Genomic DNA, 7,218 nt, shown 5'->3' on the forward strand with positions numbered 1-7,218 from the left:
GATCACTAGGGTCACTGAATATTTTGTAGTCTTGAGTAGTTCCCTGACTACGGGGCAGGGTTTAGATGCGCCACATTGAAAGATGCATGTAATTATCAAAATGTGGGGCTTGAGTTCTTTAGCCATTTGAATCAGATTTACTTTTGTAAGTGATACTTTTCTAACTGTTATCTAGATAGGTTTTGTATTCATTATATTCTAGCCTGTAATTTGTATAAATTCACCATCTGTTGTCATTAAAAAAGTGTTCGTAAGGTTAAAAAAAAAGTTTACTGAAAAGAAACAATCAATCATTCTAGGAACTTCGTGAAGCTGAGGTTGTGTAAGGTTCCCTGAATTGTATTTGTTGTTATGATAACATGAGATAACCAATTCATTGACAAAACTGTACTTCACATCAGTCTTGTTGTAAGACCTGGAGTCCTCAATCAGAGAAAGTTCCTATTCAGGTGTGAGATGTGTAATAGATGCCTATGTAATGGGTGGCCTGGAAAACTTAATACATGAGGTGATTAAAATATCCAGCCTACCTGGATCTTTGCCCACAGCCCACTGCCAGACCCCCTCCTGATGCCACACTCTAACCACTTGCAACGATTTTCATTGAATACTAACTTCTAGGAATTTACTTAAATACATGTCTTAGATCCAGACATATTAGCGACAAGAGTAAGAACATGTCCATCATGTTAGCAATGAGCTAAATATCCCTTGCTTATTATAGTAAATGACATCTCAAAAAGTGAGACCTCAAATATTCTTTGCAATGTCAACATGCTTGAGGAAAACTTGTTATTGCTTTTCACAAACAAGCACTTTTGCTTTTAATAATAATTATTTACGGATGTTGAAATAACATGTCAAACACATCATGTTGGGAGAACTGAATAAAATTTGTTAAAAAAATTTTTTTCTCCTAAAAAGCTATAAACTCTAACTGTAATAGTATATTTCAATTTTTATACATGTCTGTGGTAGATATGTTGTATGAATGAGATGCTAAACCCTGATGATTTTAATGTTCTCGTTTTGTTGAATACTTGGTTTAATGGAAAGCGGTTAATAATCAAGTTTTTTTTCTATTTTTAAAAATTGAGGTAAAATTCACATAACATACGATTAACCATTTTAAAGTATACAATTCAGTGTCATTTAGTGTATTCACAATGTTGTGCAATGACCACCTCTCTCCAGTTTCAAAACTTTTTCATCACCCTGGAGAAAAACTCCTATGCCCATTAGTAATCACTGCCCATTTTCCCTCCCCCCGCATCTCCTGGTAACTACTAATCTGCTTTTGTTCTCTACGGATTTGCCTATTCTGTATATATCATATAAAAGGAGTCATGCAATATGTGACCTTTTGTGTTTGGCTTCTTTCACTTACCGTGATGTTTTTGAGGTTCATCCAAGTTGTGGCATTTATCAGTACTTGGTTCCTTTTCATGGCTGAATAATATTCTATTGTATACATCATGATTTGTCCATAAGCTAATGAGTCTTTGAGTTGTTTCTCCTTATTGACTATTATAAATATGCAGTAAACATTCATGTACAAGTTTCTGTGTGGATATATGTTTTCATTTTCCTTCAGCATATACCTAGGAGTGGAATTATTGTGTTATATGATAATTCTATATTTAACTTTTTGAGAAACTGCCAAAACATAGCCAAGTTTTATATACTCTGATTACCTTTGAATTTTAAACAATATATTGCATCTTATTTATTTATTTATGGCTGTGTTTGGTCTTCGTTGCCGTGCGCAGGCTTCTCTCTAGTTGTGGCGCGTGGGCTTCTCTCTAGTTGTGGCGTGCGGGTTTTTTCTCTCCGTAGTTTTGGTGTGCGGGCTCCAGAGCACGTGGGCTCTGTAGTTTGTGGCACACGGGCTCTCTCGAGGCGCGTGAGCTCAGTAGTTGTGGCGTGCGGGCTTAGTTGCCCCGTGGCATGTGGGATCTCAGTTCCCCGACCAGGGATGGAACCCGCGTCCCCTGCATTGTAAGGTGGATTCTTTACCACTGGACCACCAGGGAAGTCCCTATATTGCATCTTTTTTAATAGCTTTATTGAGATATAGTTCACATATCATAAAGTTCACCCACTTAAAGCATACTATTCAGTGATTTTTAGTATATTCACAGGGTTGTGCAACCATAACTACAATTTTAGAACATTTTTATCACCCTCAAAACAAACTTTGTACCCTTTAGCAGTCACCTCCCATCCCCTCCATTACCCCCAAGCCTAGGCAATCACTAATCTACTATCTATATATACAGATTTGCCTATTTTGGATATATTGTAAAAATGGAATCATACAATATGTGGTCTTTTGTGACTGGCTTCTTTCACTTAGCATAATGTTTTTAAGGTTCATCCACACTGTAGCATGTATCAAGTACTTCATTCCTTTTATAGCTGAATAATAGTCCATTGTATGGATATACCATATTTTATTTATTCATCAATCAGTTGATAGGGATTTGTGTTGTTTCCACTTATTGGCCATTCTGAATAATGCTGCTATAAACATATGTGTACAAGTTTTTGGGTAGACATACGTTTTCAGTTCTTTTGCAGTTATACCTAGGAGTGGAATCCCTGGGTTATATGGTAACCCTATGTTTAATTTTTAAAGAGCTGCCAGATTCTTCCAAAGTCTGTACCGTTTTGCATTTCCACTAGCAGTGAATGAAGGTTCCAATTTCTCCATATCTTCTTTTTTTTTTTAAGATTTTTTTTTGATGTGGACGATTTTTAAAGTCTTTATTGAATTTGTTACAATATTGCTTCTGTTTTGGTTTTTTTTTTGGTTTTTTGGCCACAAGGCATGTGGGATCTTAGCTCCCCACCCAGGGATTGAACCTGCACCCCCTGCGTTGGAAGGTGAAGTCTTAACCACTGGACCACCAGCGAAGTTCCTCTCCACATCTTTAATAACACTTGTTATTATCAGTCTTTTTATTATAGCCATCCTAGTAAGTGTGAAGTGATATCTTGTTGCAGTTTTGATTCATGTTTCCCTGATGGTTAATGTTGTTGTTTATTTTTTCATGTACTTATTGGCCACTTGTGTATCTTCTTTGGAAAAATGTCTATTCAGATCCTTTGCCCATTTAAAAATTGGGCTGTCTTTTTATTATTGCCGTGTAAGAGTTCTTTGTATTTTCTAAATGCAAGTCCCTCATCAAATATACGATTTGCAAATATTTTCTACCATTTTGTGGTTTGTTTTCACATTCTTGATCTTTGAAACACAAAAGTTTTAAATTTTGATGAAGCCCAGTTTGCCTATTTTTTCTTTTGTTGCTTGTGCAGTTGATGTTGTATCTAAGAAATCATTGTCCAAACCAAAGTCATGAAGATTTACCCCTATGGTCCTTCTAAGGACTTTATAGATTTAAGGCTTTAATTATTTTAAGTTAATTTTTATAATGTGAAGTAGGGGCCAATTTTATTCTTTTGCATGTGGATATCCAATTGTTTAAGTGATACTATATATTATTTTTTCTAAAACTATAAAAGTTTTCCACACTAATACGCTTTATTTTATTTTTTTGGCCATATTTCCCCATTTATGCCAGTGTTACCATCCCTCTTCCATAAACTGAAAACCTGGAGTTACTCATCTTCTTTCCTTAAATACTTTATCCCTGGGCTCACCACTCTCTATCACTACTCCTTTGAAATTTTTCTAATTATTTCAATGTCCATGTAGATGATTATTCCAATAACCTGGTGTCTCAGTTTTGTTTTTTTTTTTTTAACCTAATTATTTTGTTGTACGGCTTACCTCAGCCACTTGCCTCCAAGGTCATATTCTAGATGAGTAGTCCTCGATTAGAATTAGAATTAGCTCTCAATTAGAACTGGCTGGGGAGCTTTTAAGCAATACCAGTGACAGTCCTCCTCCAGCATAATTACATCAAAATCTCCTGGGATATGACCTGAGCATCATTATTTCTAATGTGACACCAGGATTGAGAAACATTGCCCCAGACATTGCCATCACCAATAACTTTAATACTTTCCTTATATCGAGTATTCCACTCTTCAGTTGCCACCTGCTAATTTTCCCTCTCACTGTTTTGAATAGACTAATTCCAGTAAATCTTCTACTGGGATCTACAGTCCATTCATCTTAGCATCATTTCATTGTCTCTCATACCTCTAGTGTCTATACTTTCCTTATGTCGTAGTCTGTTATACTGATGGCCCCCAAGTGAATCATGCCTCCAGTATTCATGCCTTTGTGTAGCGCCCCACACCTCGTCCCCTGCTTGAAACAGTGTTAGCTATGTGACTTGCTTTAACCACTAACATGTGGTGGAAATGACACTACTCTTTGAGAAGAAGCCCAGCTACCCTGCTGGAGAGACCATGTGAAAAGACCATACCAAGAGACTAAGTGGAGAGGAAGAGGCCCTGAGGGAACACACAGTAGAGCCATGAAATTCAAATGACAGTGAGAATCAAGGCTCCAGACAGTCCAGGTGATTTCAGTGTGCAAAGTTGAGAACCACTGATTTGTATGCTGATGACTCCCAAATATGTATCTCTATTGTCCAATAGAGCTTTCTATGAAGGTCTAGAAGGTCCTTTATGATCGACCCTCCACCCTGTCATCCCTCTAACAGCATCCCTCCTTGCTTCCCCTTGCTTACCTAATTCCTGCTGCATTGACCTCCTTGCTTTTCCTCACACAGCCAGGGTATATACCCTCTTTAGGGCCTTAGCCTGTTCCCACTTTTTCTGCAGTACTCTCCCCCCAGATATTTACATTATCCACATGTCTCACTCCATCATGATCTTCTGGTCTTTGCTCAATGCAATGTAATAAGTGCTGTAATTGAGTAAATTTTGCTCATCTTGCTGAAATGTCAACTAACATATATCTATGAGAATATGGGAAGATAAGCAAATAATAAAAAGTTTTACAGTGCCCATTTTGGTGAGGATATGGAAAAAGGGAAACTGTTATGTATTGATGGTGGGTGTTTAAATTGATACAATAGCTTTGGAGAGTAATTTGGCATTATCTAGCAAAGTTGATCATGTAGATATATCCTGTATGAAGTAGGAATATAGCTCTGGTGGTTTTAAAATATGTTCACAAATTCTTTGATAGGTCTCCCTTTAATAGGTAGGGCTTAATTCTCCTCTCCTTGAGTAGGGGCTGGATTTAGGGACTCACTTCTAATGAATAGATATGATGGAAAGGACAGTGTGTGACTTCCAAGACTAGGTCATAGGAGGCATTAAGTTTTCTTCTTTACCCTTTCTCTTAGATCACTTGCTCTGTGGGGAAGCCAGTTGCCATGTCATAAGAACACTCAAGCAGCCCTTTAGAGAGACCCAAGTGGCAAAAAAACTGAGGTCTCCTGACAAGAGGCAGGGAAAAAAAATTTCTTGCCAACAGGCATGTGAATAAGCCATCTTGGAAGAGGATTCTCCTGCCCAAGTCAGGCTTCAGATGATCACAGCCCCAGCTGATGTCTTGACCACAACTTCATGCAAGAGCCACCCAGCTAAGTCGTTCCCAAATTCCTGTTCCACAGAGACTGTGAAATAATAAAATTGTGTTTGCAAATATCTTTTCCCATTATGTGGCTTGTCTTTTCACTCATCTTAAGATGTGTTTTCTTTTTTAATAAACTGAAGTTCTTAACAATGTATTCCAGTTTATCAATCGTTTCTTCTATGGCTAGTGCTTTCTGTGTCTTATTTAAAAAACCCTGTCTTAACCTAAGGTCATGAAGATATTCTCCTATATTATGTTCTAAATGTTTTATATTATTACCTTTTATACTTAGCTTATAAGCCATCTCCTTTTAGTTTTTGTCTATTCTATGAAGAAAGGATTCAATTTTATTTTTTCTGTGTGAATATACAATTGTCCCAGCATAATTGATTGAAAAGCCCATCTTTTCCTCACTGTTCTTTAATGTCATTTCTTTTCCATATTAATGCCTATGTGTGGGTTTGTTTCTATTCTCTTTATTCTATTCCTTTGGTTTAATTTCTGTCCCTGCTGCAATACCAAACTGTGTTGATCGCTATACCTTTATAATATATTTCTGTATCTGATAGATCCCAGTCCTCCTTTTGTTCTTCTTTTTCGTGAAAAGTATTGTAGCCATCTCTAAGTAAAAAGAGTATTACTTATGGTTTTTGAAACATAAAAAATAAAAAACTTGCATATGCATATTCATAGAAGTTTCATGTATATAGCAAAAACTGGAAACAATTCAAAGGTCCACCAACATGTGAATAAATGAACAAGTTGTTGTATACAATGCAATATTACTCTGCAATAAAAATGAACAAATAGCATTATATAAACACTATGGATAAATCTCAAAAACATTATGTTGGGCAAAGGAAGCTAGGCACGTAAGAATACATACCTTATGCTTCTATCTGTATGTAGTTCTAGAACATGCAAAACTAATCTAAAATGACATAAAACACATCAATGGTGGCCTGGGGTAAGGAATTCTTCAAATCATTCAATAGCTGAAAGATTGCCCTGATGCTATTCTATTCTGACAAACCAGATAGGACTAAAATCATGATTGGGGTGTACAGGTGCCCCATGGTATAAGAAGGTACATTTTCTGGCCCTTCAGCATCTGTGGATCAGCAGATTTTGACACTTTTAAAGTAATAATAATAATAGCACCAATAAAATCTAAAATTTATATTGCACTTAATATCTACCAGGCATTGTAATGCTTTACATATCCCATCCCATTTATTCACTGCAGAAGATTTTATGGGTAAGTGTTATTATCTTTGTTTTACTCATGAGAAAACTGAGGTACAGAAAAGTCAAGTAATTTACCCAAAATCACATAGCTATCAAATGGCAGAGCTGGATTATGAACGTAGGCAGTCTGGCCTTGGAGTTTGTACTTGTAACCATGATCTGAATCAATGCTACAAACAAGTTTTGTCTGCTTAGCATTATAACAGAAAGTTGATTTGATAAGTTCAATGAAATGTTGTTTCTTGTTAGAATTAGCAATATAACTGGCAAATTTGGGGGAAAAATCCTTTAAGTGAAGTTATAACCCCACTTAATTTAAGGTTTAAGAAAAAAATTCACCTCCTCCCTCTCGCCAAACAAAACAAAACAAAACAAAAATGAAACAACAAACCACATAAAACTGACTGCAGAGAGGAATGGGATTTTGGAGGACTTGTATTATCCAGATT

This window comes from Eubalaena glacialis, chromosome 5, assembly GCF_028564815.1.
Source record: "Eubalaena glacialis isolate mEubGla1 chromosome 5, mEubGla1.1.hap2.+ XY, whole genome shotgun sequence".
Classification (NCBI taxonomy): Eukaryota; Metazoa; Chordata; class Mammalia; order Artiodactyla; family Balaenidae; genus Eubalaena; species Eubalaena glacialis.